Source organism: Mizuhopecten yessoensis, unplaced genomic scaffold, assembly GCF_002113885.1.
Source record: "Mizuhopecten yessoensis strain PY_sf001 unplaced genomic scaffold, ASM211388v2 scaffold8519, whole genome shotgun sequence".
In the NCBI taxonomy this organism is placed as follows: Eukaryota; Metazoa; Mollusca; class Bivalvia; order Pectinida; family Pectinidae; genus Mizuhopecten; species Mizuhopecten yessoensis.
The window spans coordinates 29763-45104 of NW_018407588.1; the positions used below are offsets into that span (position 1 = coordinate 29763).

Here is a 15342-nt window from a genome sequence, read left to right on the forward strand (position 1 = left end):
CCCTCCCTTAATGACAGTAATTAATAAGGTTATCATTTTATTCCCTCCCTCAATGACATTAATAAATAAGGTTATCATTGTATTCCCTCCCCCTCCCCCTACCTCAATGGCAGTAATAAATAAGGTTATTGTTTTATTCCATCCCTCAATGAGAGTAATAAATAAGGTTATCATTTTATTCTCTCCCCCTCCCTCAATGACATAAATAAATAAGATTATTATTTTATTCCCTCCCCCTCCCTCAAAGACAATAATAAATAAGGGTGTTATTTTATTTCTTTCCCCTCCCTCAATGACGGTAATAAATGAGGTTATTATTTTATTCCCTCCCTCAATGACAGTAATAAATAAGATTTTTTTATTTTATTCCCTCCCCCTCCCTCAATGACAGTAATAAATAAGGTTATCATGTTATTCCCTCCCTCAATGACATTAATAAATAAGGTTATTATTTTATTCCCTCCCCCTCCCTCAAAGACAATAATAAATAAGGTTATTATTTTATTTCTTCCCCCTCCCTCAATGACGGTAATAAATGAGGTTATTATTTTATTCCCTCCCTCAATGACAGTAATAAATAAGATTTTTTTATTTTATTCCCTCCCCCTCCCTCAATGACAGTAATAAATAAGGTTATTATTTTATTCTCTCCCCTCCCTCAATGACATTATTAAAAAAAGGTTATTATTGTATACTCTCCCTCAATGACAATAATAAATATGGTTATCATTGTATTACCTCCCCCTCCCTCAATGACAGTAAAAAATAAGGTTATTATTTTATTCCCTCCCTCAATGACAGTAATATATAAGGTTATTATTTTATTATCTCCCCTTCCCTCAATGAAAGTAATAAATAAGGTTATTATTTTATACCCCCCCCCTCCATCAATGACAGTGATAAATAAGGTTATCATTTTATTCCCTCCCTCAATGACAGTAATAATTAAGGTTATTATTTTATTCCCTCCCGCTCCCTCAATGACAGTAATAAATAAGGTTATCATTTTATTCCCTCCTTCAATGACATTAATAAATAAGGTTATTATTTTATTCCCTCCCCCTCCTTCAATGACAGTAATAAATAAGGTTATTATTTTATTCCCTCCTGCTCCCTCTATGACAGTAATAAATGAGGTTATTATTTTATTCCCTCCCTCAATGATATTAATAAATAAGATTATTTTTTTTATTCCCTCCCCCTCCCTTAATGACAGTTTTAAATAAGGTTATTATTTTATTCCCTCCCCCAATGACAGTAATAAATAAAGTTAATATATTATTCCCTCCCCCTACCTCAATGACAGTAATAAATGAGGTTATTATTTTATTCCCTCCCCCTCCCTCAATGACAGTAATAAATAAGGTTACATGTGTATCATTTTATTCCCTCCCTCAATGACAATAATAAATAAGGTTATTATTTTATTCCCTCCCCCTCCCCAATGACAGTAATAAATAAGGTTATCATTTTATTCCCTCCCCCTCCATCAATGACAGTAATATATAAGGTTATCATTTTATTCCCTCCCTCTCCCTCAATGACGGTAATAAATAAGGTTATTATTTTATTCCTTCCCCCTCCCTCAATGACAGTATTAAATAAGGTTATTATTTTATTCCCTCCCTCCATGACAGTAATAAATAAGGTTAATATTTTATTTCCTCCCCCTCCCTAAATGACAGTAATAAATAAGGTTATTATTGTATACTCTCCCTCAATGACAATACTTAATAAGGTTATCATTGTATTACCTCCCCCTCCCTCAATGACAGTAAAAAATAAGGTTATTATTTTATTCCCTCCCTCAATGACAGTAATATATAAGGTTATTATTTTATTCTCTACCCTTCCCTCAATGACAGTAATAAATAAGGTTATTATTTTATTCTCTCTCCCTCCTAAATGACAGTAAAAAATAAGGTTATTATTTTATTCCCTCCCTCAATGACAGTAATAAATAAAGTTAATATTTTATTCCCTCCCCCTCCCTCAATGACAGTAATAAATAAGGTTATTATTTTATTCTCTCCCCTTCCCTCAATGACAGTAATAAATAAAGTTATTATTTTATTCTCTTCCCCTCCCTCAATGACAGTAATAGATAAGGTTATTGTTTTATTCCTTCCCCCTCCCTCAATGACAGTAATAAATAAGGTTATTATTTTATTCCCGCCCTCAATGGCATAAATAAATAAGGTTATTATTTTATTCCCTCCCTCTCCCTCAATGACAGTAATAAATAAGGTTATTATTGTATTCTCTCCTCCTCCCTCAATGACAGTAAAAAATAAGGTTATTATTTTATTCCCTCCCCCTCCCTCAATGACAGTAATTAATAAGGTTATTATTTTATTCCCTCCCTCAATGAATCTTCTTCTGATTCATCGACGACGCCTGCTATGTAAATCAAAATTTATAAGGGAGATCTCCCATGATACATGATTGATGGCTTACTCTCACCTCTGATGGGAATGTGTTAAATTCTCCCTAGATGGATCACGGGGGACGTATTCCGTCTTTGCGTATTGCAGAGTTGTCTTCTCTTGTGAGCAGGTATTGATTGTTACGTCATTGGTTTGTGAGAGTAACGTCATCAGGTTTTGAGAAAACGACGTAATTTTCTCACACAAACCAATGACGTAAAAATCAATACCTGCTCACAAGAGAAGACAACTCTGCAATACGCAAATACGGAATAAGGACTGGAGATCACAATGATAAAGATTAATAGCGATATATTTGTGCATTTTATTTAAATGAAAATAACGTATTTACCAAACAAACTTGCTAAGAACATCAAAGTCGTTGTTTACCAGTGATCGCGCATGCGTAAAATTGTCTGTACACATTTTGCACGTGTTGTTAACTTGAGTGTAAATCTTATTGCATTTCTTACAATTCTCATACAAAGAACGCAAATTAACAAGAGAAAAGCCGGGGAAAGGATACGAAGATAAGCTTAAAGGTTATGTTAATCCACTTCCTTCAAATATAAATTACATTTTAAAGATGGACAACATGTTGTTATTACGATTTAGATCTAATTTTATGGTAATAATTAATGACAGTGATAGAGAGAGTGACGTGATAGGGAGGGGGCGGTGCTGGGTGTTTGCGACAGAGACATGTACAATAAATACAAGTAAAAAAGATGAAAATTCGAGAAGATCTTATGAAATAGTTTTAATGATTCCAGGTACGTTGTATAAAAACATATATGGTGTAAAAAAATATGTGTAAAAAGGATAAAAAAACGCTATGAAGCTATGATAGATTTGTGAACGCAAATCCAGAGTAGTTGATTTTCTGCAAGAGAGATATTTTCGTTTCCAAATAGTATTAACTTTTCATTTAGGTTATGGTGTAATATCTATATAGGGAACATATTAAAATATAATGAAATTCATCCTCTATCGAGTGTTATTCACAAAAATTACATATTCTATTTACTCTTTGGGTTTTAGAATATCTGCCTGCTTCAATGCATAACTGATGCGACGATAGTCGAAATTAAAAATGAACATCCGGAATAGGCTTTGTCAAATAAAACTGAAGCGTAAAACTATCTATCAAAAACCTGTAGAAAAAAAAACATTTTTTATGAATTTTCGACAAATTCATTCCGCTTTTGAATCAGCTTATCCATTAAACGCTGCTTAAAAGATTTTAAAAAAACCACATATCGTACTAGGCATCGAAACATCACATAAAAAATATTATTGGTTTTCGTAAAAATAACTATTTATAATTGTAAAAGCGCCTTTTTATTTACTGCATAGTGATTTAACCAAACATCCCGGATACACAATGTTACAAACATGTTTTTGACGTGACAGTGACAGTTACCGTATCTGTGATTACATTCATCCATATCTTCATATTCCGTCTTTGCGTATTGCAGAGTTATCTTCTCTTAGGAACAGGTATTGATTGTTACGTCATTGGTCTGTGTGAGAAAATTACGTCGTTTTCTCAAAAATTGATGACGTTTCTCTCACAAACAAGTGACGTAACAATCAAAAGGAACAAAATTACCAAATCATAATATTTCAGAATTAGAACTTAGTGGATTTGCTGATGATATTCAACATATACACAGGACAGAGGAATCAATAAGAAAGTCATTTGATATATTTAAAAAAAAATGAAAAAGTATCAGCCCCAAGAATTAATTTTGATAAAAAAAGAAGCTATATACTTAGGGAGATGGAAAACTAAAACCCCTATTTTTATTCAAATCAAATGGACCAAAAATCAATAAAAACTCGAGGAGTCCATCATGGATATGATATAGACATAGATAACACAAGGAAAGAAAATATTAAAAAAGATAAGAACTGCTTACATTTATGGAAAACCACAAGTCTAACTCATGAAGGTAAGGTACTAATAGTTAAATTAACACCATCAGTAGTAATACTATATTTGGCCGTAAAGGCCATATAAGGAAACGGGTAATTGAGATAACATCACGCGTGATCTAACATGGCGGTCGTTTCTATTTTTAGTAAGGATTTGTTATATCAACGAATAGGCAAATATTTTGATAACATTATACTCATATGAGGCGTGAATCATATATATTATTACAGATAATAATATATATGATTTTCCTCAGTTAGTTGGAACAGGACCGCTTCATATAGCTCTGACCACGCAATATATAAATGTAGGCAGGGACGTAAATGCAAGAGTCAAAAATGTTAGCCAATCAGAGGACAGTATTTCCGTGTAATGGCTTAATCCAGCGACAGTTCATAGAGTAAATACTAAGTTGTAGAATGATACTTAGTTCTAACTAAGAATAAGATTATATCCAATGACTTTTGAGTGAACTTGAGTCCGTGGTAAACTAATTGATTTTATTTGCAGCTTGCTTAGTATTACCACGGAATTAGATTAGTTATCTATGTCCGTGGTATTACTGGTAGGTATTGATTGTTACGTCATTGGTCTGTGTGAGAAAATTACGTCGTTTTCTCAAAAATTGATGACGTTTCTCTCATAAACAAGTGACGTAACAATCAATACCTGCTCCCAAGAGAAGATAACTCTGCAATACGCAAAGACGGAATACTGACTGGAGAATACAATTATCAGATTTAATTAATTATCAGCCAATATATGAGTAGGGTCTCTTTGCAATGGAGTAGACGGACTTCATCGGATCACGAATAGTTTCCTTTGGTAGTGTGTTTTGCCGCAAATACTCGTCAGTGTTGGAATACCTGGGAAGAAGCAACAGATAAATATGGAACTATTATCGAATGGTGGGAAACAACAAAAATTAGAATTAAAGAATTTATTATGGAAATAAATGATAAATACAAAAGACAAAATTATCAGAGAAATCGAGAGAAAAAGAATGCCTTTATAAACAAAATTCTGGGTCACAGTGAACAAATGAAACTTTTATAAAGTAAATTCAAAGAACGTTATGACAATAAAACCAGTGCAGCAAGAATAAGGTCAAGAATGCGATTTGTTTTCAATTTAGAGAAATTTGATGCTTAGAATAAACAGTGGTTTCGTATCAAAGAAAGAGATGGTAATTACAAGAACAAACTCATTTTTATTAGAAACTTTTCAATACAGAGTGATGGTATAGAGAAAGTGCAGACTATTTAACAATATTTATAGAAAATAAAATTAGTGATGAAGCAAAAATACAAGCTGATAGGAAAATAGAAAATGAAGAAATAGATAACACTATGAGATCTTTAATCAATAATAGATCACATGGAGAAGATGGAAAAGTTTCTGAATTCTATAAAAAAAATACTGGCACATAATTGAAGACAAATCTTTAATGGTTATTAAATATGTATTTGAAAATAATCTACTTTCTAAGTCACAAGGTAAAGGTATTCCGGCTTTTCGTATTCAAAGTTATCTTCTCTTGAGACCAGGTATTGATTGTTACGTCATTTGTTTGTGAGAGTAACGTCATCAATTTTTGAGAAAACGACGTAATTTTTCTCACACAAACCAATGACGTAACAATCAATACCTGCTCTCAAGAGAAGATAACTCTGCAATACGCAAAGACGGAATATTAAAATGACTGTTCAAAAAGGGAAAAGAGAAAATATACAAAATTGGCGTCCACTTACCGGGTAAAATACAGATTACAAAATAATTGCTAAAGTAGTTAGTAACAGAATCGAACCTTTACTCCCTAAGATAATACATACAGACCAGAAAGGATTTGTACCAGGTAGAAATATAATGGAAGCTAATTGGGAATTACAAGATATAATTGAATTATTTATTGTGATATAGAGGGTGAAAATGGGGCAATTATTTTTTATTAATCAACAAAAAGCTTTTGATAGAATAGAATTGGATTGGGTAATTCACTGTTTTAAATCTTTCACTTTTGATAAAACATATTGCAATTTGATGAAAATGTTATTAGATAATGCCAAAATATGTATTGCAGCAAATGGTTTCACTTCCAAGTACTTTCTTATATCCAGGTCAGCGCGTAAGGGTTGCCTGATGGCGCCACTTATGTACATAGTTCAAGCAGAACCTCCTGCCTGTACTATTTCAGCTAACTCAGACACAAAAGGAACAAAATTACCAAATCATAATATTTCAGAATTAGAACTTAGTGGATTTGCTGATGATATTCAACATATACACAGGACAGAGGAATCAATAAGAAATTCATTTGATATATTTCAAAAAAATGAAAAAGCATCAGCCCCAAGAATTAATATTGATAAAAAAGAAGCTATTCCGTCTTTGCGTATTGCAGAGTTATCTTCTCTTGAGATAATGTATTGATTGTTACGTCATTGGTTTGTGTGAGAAAATTACGTCGTTTTCTCAAAAATTGATGACGTTACTCTCACATACAAGTGACGTAACAATCAATACCTGCTCCCAAGTGAAGGTAACTCTGCAATACACAAAGACGGAATATGCTTAGGGAGATGGAAAACTAAAACCCCTATTTTTATTCAAATCAAATGGACCAAAAATCAATAAAAACTTGAGGAGTCCAACATGGATATGATATAGACATAGATATCATATGGAAAGAAAATATTAAAAAAGATAAGAACTGCTTACATTTATGAAAAACCACAAGTCTAACTCATGAAGGTAAGGTACTAATAATTAAATTACAAATTTTATCTATGATAAGCTTTGTAATTGAAGCAAGGGGTATTCCAGAAAAGTACAAGAGTGAAATAAATTAAATTATATGGAATCTTATTTGGGATGGACAAATTAATCTTGTAAATAGGAAGACCTGCTATAATGCAACAGCAAAATGGTGGAATGTTCAAAGTTAATAATGTAAAACATTGTACAGAATATTACACTCCAACTTAAAAAGTTGGAATGTATTTGGGAAATTCTTCCTGCAGAAATTTGATAGAAGATTTTGTAATAAATAGTATATTTGTTTATGTTCCTATCTAGAAGGCATTAAGTTGAATAGCATTCCAAAATTGTATCCGCGATGTATTAAAAGCTTGGTCAATTACAAGAGCGAGAATACCAGTCAATATTAAAAATGAAGTCTTAAACCAGAAATTATTCAGAAATTTACTTTTTAAAGTTAGCTCTAAGTCCCTGCTCTACACACATCATGTCTGCAAAGTAATTTAACAACATTAAAAGATATTTGGAATGAAACAGATATTTACAAAAACTGACAGGAAAACACAAATGGATATCTGAATTTACCACAATCAAGAAATCAATCTCACAAAAATGTCAAAGGGTATCGATCCGGTAGTAAGTCGGACCCGTGGAGATATCACTACTGGTCTTAGTAGTGTTCTATAGTGGCAATGCAGAGCATATGTAAATATATTAATTTAAATCAAATCCTATGCTGTATGTAACACAATATCGTACAATCATTACCAACCAGTTTTGAAAGGAATACATTTCCATTACTGCTGCCTGCGTCATGCCGTTACCTGCTTTCTTACAAAACACACATCTTGATTTTGATCTTCCTGCACCTTTAAATGGCAAAATTCCACATGATTTTCGAATAGCATGTTTTACACGTGTATTGCGCTCCTTAATTTGCGCTGCAGTCATCCTGCATTTCAAACAAATGAGTCTGTCTTCGACGATGAATTTCCCCGCATTTTCTGTAATATATTTGCAATAATAACAGTTCTTTGTTTGACTTGGTCTTCTTTTTTATTCTGACGCAACAAATACACATATTTCGTATTTCGGCATCATTTGTTTGTGTTTTAATAATAAATAGAATTTCTTGTACCAACTGGAAGGTAAAACAATTCATAAATATCATTTAAAATGAATCAATAGGTATGTTAATGAAAAATAAATAAAAGGTTCTATTGCTTAAAAAATATGCTATAACTTAATCAAGGAAAAAGATCGTGGATTCGAACTTGCACCGTTCTCTTCGTCTGGTCACAAGTTGACTGCGTTACACAATATGGAAATACAAACTGTTTTAAACAAATTATCACCCCTGTTTTTCACAAATATATATTCCAATAATGTATGTATATATGTCATAACAGGTTATTGTTTGTTGCCTTTATTTTATATTTGCATATTTTGCAAAGTTTTTTTACTTTAGGATATTCATGAATCAATTTAAGTATATGATTATAATATTTCTAATGGAGAAGCAGAGATAAAAAACACAATCGATAAGAAGTAAAATAATAATAAATGCATAAACTGATATGAACAAGAGACCTAGGGGCCTAACAGCAACGAGTTTTAAAACAGTTCAAATGTTCTTCGTCACTGCCAGACAACGTATATTGTGGAGTACAGTTAATGAAACGGCTAATGTATCTACTATTAATTATCCATAAATTAAAGTGCCGCGCAGTCTCATTTAAACCATACATGATTAGATATACCACGTATAGGAGGACAGGGAGGATATTGTTCCGTGGACCGCAGTACAGTGTAGCTGTGACAGCCAACTGTCCGCATCTGAGGAGCTGTCCAACTCATAGCGTGAACCTGGATAGGCAAGACTTTAGAATCTCCGAGGGCCTCGTAAGCGGCAACTTACCCCCTCACGTCGACCGAACACCAACTTCGTCAGTAAAGTGTAGACGTAAAACCCATCAACCAACCAGCGCTAGAATTATTAAAACTTCAAAATTTAAGTCAGGCTGTTTGCAAGATAAAGCTAGATGTAAACCTTAAACTTGTTTCATCTGTTCTGAATGTTGTTTTCATATTATTAAACGTTGTTAAGTAGACCTGAATTTAATTGGTGATTTTAATGAGAAAGAATTATTTAATCTATGTTTTAATGCAAATAAAATGTTAAAACTGTACATATACATATTTAATATTACCAGGGACAGTATATACAGGGGACAGTATATACAGGGACAGTATATACAGGGGACAGTATATACAGGGACAGTCCATACAGGGGACAGTATTTACAGGGACAATATATACAGGGGACAGTATATACAGGGACAGTATATACAGGGGACAGTATATACAGGGGCATACATGGACAGTATATACAGGGGACAGTATAAACAGGGACAGTATATACAGGGACAGTATACACAGGGACATACAGGGACAGTATATACAGGGACATACAGGGACAGTATATACAGGGGACAGTATATACAGGGACAGTATATACAGGGGACAGTATATACAGGGACAGTATATACAGGGGACAGTATATACAGGGACAGTATATACAGGGGACAGTATATACAGGGACAGTATATACAGGGGACAGTATATACAGGGACAGTATATACAGGGGACAGTATATACAGGGACAGTATATACAGGGGACAGTATATACAGGGACAGTATATACAGGGGACAGTATATACAGGGACAGTATATACAGGGGACAGTATATACAGGGACAGTATATACAGGGGACAGTATATACAGGGACAGTATATACAGGGGACAGTATATACAGGGACAGTATATACAGGGGACAGTATATACAGGGACAGTATATACAGGGGACAGTATATACAGGGACAGTATATACAGGGGACAGTATATACAGGGGACAGTATAAACAGGGACAGTATATACAGGGACAGTATATACAGGGGACAGTATATACAGGGGACAGTAAATACAGGGACATACAGGGACAGTATATACAGGGACATACAGGGACAATATATACAGGGGACAGTATATACAGGGGACAGTATATACAGGGACAGTATATACAGGGGACAGTATATACAGGGACAGTAGATACAGGGACAGTATATACAGGGTACAGTATATACAGGGACAGTATATACAGGGACAGTCCATACAGGGGACAGTATATACAGGGACAGTATATACAGGGACATTATATACAGGGACATACAGGGACAGTATATACAGGACAGTATATACAGGGACATACAGGGACAGTCCATACAGGGGACAGTATATACAGGGACATACAGGGACAGTATATACAAGGACATACAGGGACAGTATATACAGGGGACAGTATATACAGGGGACAGTATAAACAGGGACAGTATATACAGGGACAGTATAAACAGGGGACAGTATATACAGGGGACAGTATAAACAGGGACAGTATATACAGGGACAGTATATACCGGGACATACAGGGACAGTATATACAGGGACAGTCCATACAGGGGACAGTATATACAGGGACATACAGAGACAGTATATACAGGGACATACATGGACAGTATATACAGGGACAGTATATACAGGGGACAGTATATACAGGGACAGTATATACAGGGACATACAGGGACAGTATATACAGGGACAGTCCATACAGGGGACAGTATATACAGGGACATACAGGGACAGTATATACAGGGACATACAGGGACAGTATATACATGGACAGTATATACAGGGGACAGTATATACAGGGACAGTATATACAGGGACATACAGGGACAGTATATGCAGGGACAGTATATACAGGGGACAGTATTTACAGGGGACAGTATATACAGGGACAGTATACACAGGGACATACAGGGACAGTATATACAGGGACATACAGGGACAGTATATACAGGACAGTATATACAGGGACAGTCCATTATACGTCCCTGATATTACCAGGGACAGTATATACATGCACAGTCCATTATACGTCCCTGATATTACCAGGGACAGTATATACAGGCACAGTCCATTATACGTCCCTGATATTATCAGGGACAGTATATACAGGGACAGTCCATTATACGTCCCTGATATTATCAGGGACAGTATATACAGGGACAGTCCATTATACGTCCCTGATATTACCTATTCCCCAATTCCAACACAGCCAATCTCCTCCACCTCCCAAAAAAACCATAGAAGGACGGAAAATAACAGAAGCAAGAGGTCCAAGGGATGTGAGAAACGTTCCAGTGCCGCTTCCTTTTATCGTGATCCAAACGGTCTGACCGGTTCGACCAGAGTTGTTCGTTTATGAAATAATCGGACCTAGTAATATGATGCTGCTTTCATGTGAGCCTTGACAAAGCATTTTAAGGCCTGCATAAACGTTTGCAGGTCCGCTAGGAATTATACCCAAAAATATCACATTAAAAAACAGACAATCCGGGTGTTCTGCATAAACGAATAGGTACCTGGTATTTCATTCTTAATTTAAGACCAGCTTAATACCATGCCTGTTAGTCAAAAGTATATAAGGGATGTAAGCTGTCATAAGTAGACTACCCTTTGTAGGGGCTACACACCAAGGTCACGATTGTGTTCGTAATGGTCAGAAATCACCGAAAGGGTTCTTTTTAAAACAGTGTTCAACCAGGGACTCTATATACTGTCCCTGGTTCAACAACACGTAAAGCTAACAATGCCTGTTGACATTAATCCCTTGGCCAGTGAGCTGTTTTTGTTGGACTCATGAGGAAGGCTACGTACACTGACGGTCACGGTCCAACAGACATTATCGACGTATTGTGAACCGTGTATACTGGTGTACCCCGTGTTAGTATCGATTTCTGACAACGGGTAACACACAGTAGTTCTATACATTACTCAGTACACACGGGTTGTCTGTCGGAATACGTCATACCTGTTCACGATGGGCTACGGACAGTACATTGGACATATACTGACCACATGGTGATGGTTAGTACAACAAAATATCGTCAAATCTAACCGACTATTATTTTGAAGTGGACACCTGGTTTTCAGATGAAGGTTGGACTGCCGGTAGTCAAATATATTCGTCGAAAGAGAAATTAGTGTCATGTCTGCACGTTTTTAGTGTATTTTACAAGTAAATCTACGCTTGGCAGCATGAAGTAGTAGTTGGAATCTGCATTGGGATACAATTATTGTAATGATTTTACATTTGCTCTTTTTACTATTATTTTTAGGACGTGTGTTTGGATTTGGTTCGCTTGCTCGCATGTTAAGACAGATCCGTGAGATATACGCCGCCCTACCCGGACCTACATAGCAGGTATGTGTTACAGTTTGTATTGTACTACTGATATTATTCGGTGATGTCGCTGGTGTCCACGATCCAGTGACCACCATGTATACTTGTGCCGCTTACCTTTATCGCGATCCAGACGGTTGTACCAGAGTTAGTTGTTTATGAAATAAGGTCGGACCGAGTTATCTGATGCTACTTTCAGACGAGGATTGACACATCGTTGCTAGGCATCCATACACATTTGCAGGTCCGCGAGGATATATACCCGAAAAAGGTACATTTCAAAACAGACAAACCGGTTGTTCCGCATAAACGAACAAGCCCCAGGTTTAGGTAAAGAACTATAAGTTACCAGTGACCCATTCGTTTATGCAGAACAACCGGTTCGTCTGCTTTGAAATGTAACATTTTCTTTGTATTAATCATAGCGGACATGCAAACGTTTATACAGACCTTGAAAGCTTTGTTTAGGGTCACCTGAAAGCAGCATCAGATTACAAGGTCCGGCCTTATTTGATAAACGAATAACTCTGGTCCAACCGGTTCGGCCGTTTGGATCGCGATAAACGAAAGCGGGCTAGTCGCCTCCACTTCATAGGAACGTTGACATGGACCTTGCTAATTATAAGTTGACAAGAACTATCATAGATATAAAATAAAAATAGATTTAATATTGGGTGGTTAAAACGTATAAATTAATTACCTCTCGATCTGTCTATAATACTCATGAACGAAATCCAAAGTCCGAAGATAAACAGCATTATATCTCCAAAGTGTATTTGATATAAATGCGTTTTTCAGCATTTATCTTTCGTCTGCTATATTGATGAAATATATCAATAAATGTCGAAAATAATTACTTCTCTGACACAAGTTACTGTTTGCAGGTCAATATAATAATCAAATTGACTTATAGAGCCATTTGGTCGGGTGCTTAAGGTTCATGAAAAAAGTGAAAAATCTCGAAATGTATGATATTTTGATGTATGCATAGGTCACTATCATGAAATATATTGTTATATGTAACACATATTGTTTTGTATATAAACAGCTTTCTATGGCTAAAATGGACAAATCTAGATTTTGTAATAAACAAACACTGACACACCGCAAATCGAGATCAGTAAAAACAAAATTGTAAGTCACTTCAAAAGGAAACGGAAACGTGAATCCCAATAGTTTGTCTTCGGCACACCCATGCAAGCTTACAAAACACGCATGGAGGCACGCACGTCCTTAAAAGACCTAAGCTGTTAATAGGACGTTAAACAAAATAAAAACCAAAACCGAAATCAAACGAACCCCATCATTATTTATAACTAGTAGATGTCTGATGTAAGACAGCCCAGGACAGAGTCAGAATTAAGTACATTATGTGATATGCAATGTTCAGTGTAAGAAAACACAAATATTGAAAACAAGGAATTGCCGAGTGTCTGTCTTTGGTTTTTTATTTCATCAACATCGATCGTTGTTGATTATTCATCAGTTGAGTGTAGCCACACAACACAGAAACGGTCATTCTACTGCCACGCAGTTTTACAAAATCAAAATTACACACGGTAATATAGTTTGTATACAAACAATGTACGTATTAAACGTGTCGCAACGTTTCAAGACCGACTGGTCCCTTTGTCAGGCTATGTCTGAGTACAATAATGGACGACTATTATTCTAAAAAATCTAGTGATATTACTGATAACAATAAATCTCACGACAAATTAGTCTAAGCCACACAAAAGTTCTTTACTCAGTAAAAAAAAGCGATGTAAGATACTGATCTGTGAACGTTTTAAATAACTAACACATTTATAAGGCGATGTTATCAACAAGGGAAAAGCCAATGTCTTCCATACACCTAAGATCAGAGATAATTGTATTTCAAAAAACCTCGCCTTCTAAATACACAGAATCTTTGTGTCTTTTAACTTTTATCAGTTTATCTTTAAAAAAAAAGATAATATTAATAACGAAGAACAATTTTATTTTTTTACTATTCGAACAAAGCCCCTTTGAAAAATGTGCATTAACAGTGTCAACACGAGACTGAAAGGAAATTCATATGTAAGATGAGGTCATTAAATTACTTATTTGTTAAGAACTGTACACACTTGCATTGCTTTGCACATATGTATGTATCCTTAAAAATACCTTCTATTGTCACTGTGTTCAAAACTGACTCTGTGCAAATAACTATATAATGGTATTGTTCTCTTTTAAGTTACAAAATATGTCCCTAGATTTTCCATCGCACAATCACCAGACTTCAGGCCATAAAATACAGTTGTCAGTTTGTGAAGGACAGACTTAAGGTCATAAAATACAATTGTCCGTTTGTGAAGGACAGACTTAATGCCATAAAGTCCAGCTGTCCGTTTGTTATGCAATCGTATACCGACATCTAAATAAGATAATTAATTTGGTCATTGTGTAACAAGGGTCACCTTTGTAACAACCCCCGCCCCTGTGTTTCTACCTACATACACGGATCATCTTTGTAACTCCNTACAAGGATCACCTTTGTAATCCCCCCTGTGTATCTACCTACATACAAGGGTCACCTTTGTAACCCCCCCCCTGTGTATCTACCTACATACAAGGGTCACCTTTNTGTAACCCCCCGCCCCTGTGTATCTACCTACATACAAGGATCACCTTTGTAATCCCCCCGTGTATCTACCTACATACAAGGATCACCTTTGTAAGTCACCCGCCCCTGTGTATCTACCTACATACAAGGGCACCTTTGTAAGTCACCCGCCCCTGTGTATCTACATACATACAAGGGCACCTTTGTAACTCCCCCCGCCCCTGTGTATCTACATACATGCAAGGATCACCTTTGTAACCCCACCCACTCCACCCCCGCCCCTGTGCATCTGTCACCATTGTAACACACACACACACACACACACACACAC

General features: G+C 35.4%; 1 protein-coding gene across 3 annotated transcripts in view; it reads left to right on the plus strand.

Annotated features, from left to right (window-relative positions):
- The window catches only part of LOC110456108 (beta-1,3-galactosyltransferase 1-like), a 47312-nt gene that overhangs the window by 6847 nt on the left and 25123 nt on the right, over window positions 1-15342 (plus strand). For 2 of the 3 annotated variants that reach the window (XM_021506663.1, XM_021506665.1), the window contains exons 1-2: window positions 11937-12108; window positions 12360-12445. The gene's annotated coding sequence lies outside the window, so the exon portion shown is untranslated. Of the gene's footprint in view, window positions 1-11936; window positions 12109-12359; window positions 12446-15342 lie in introns of those variants that run through there. The other variant, XM_021506664.1, reaches the window with a different exon arrangement.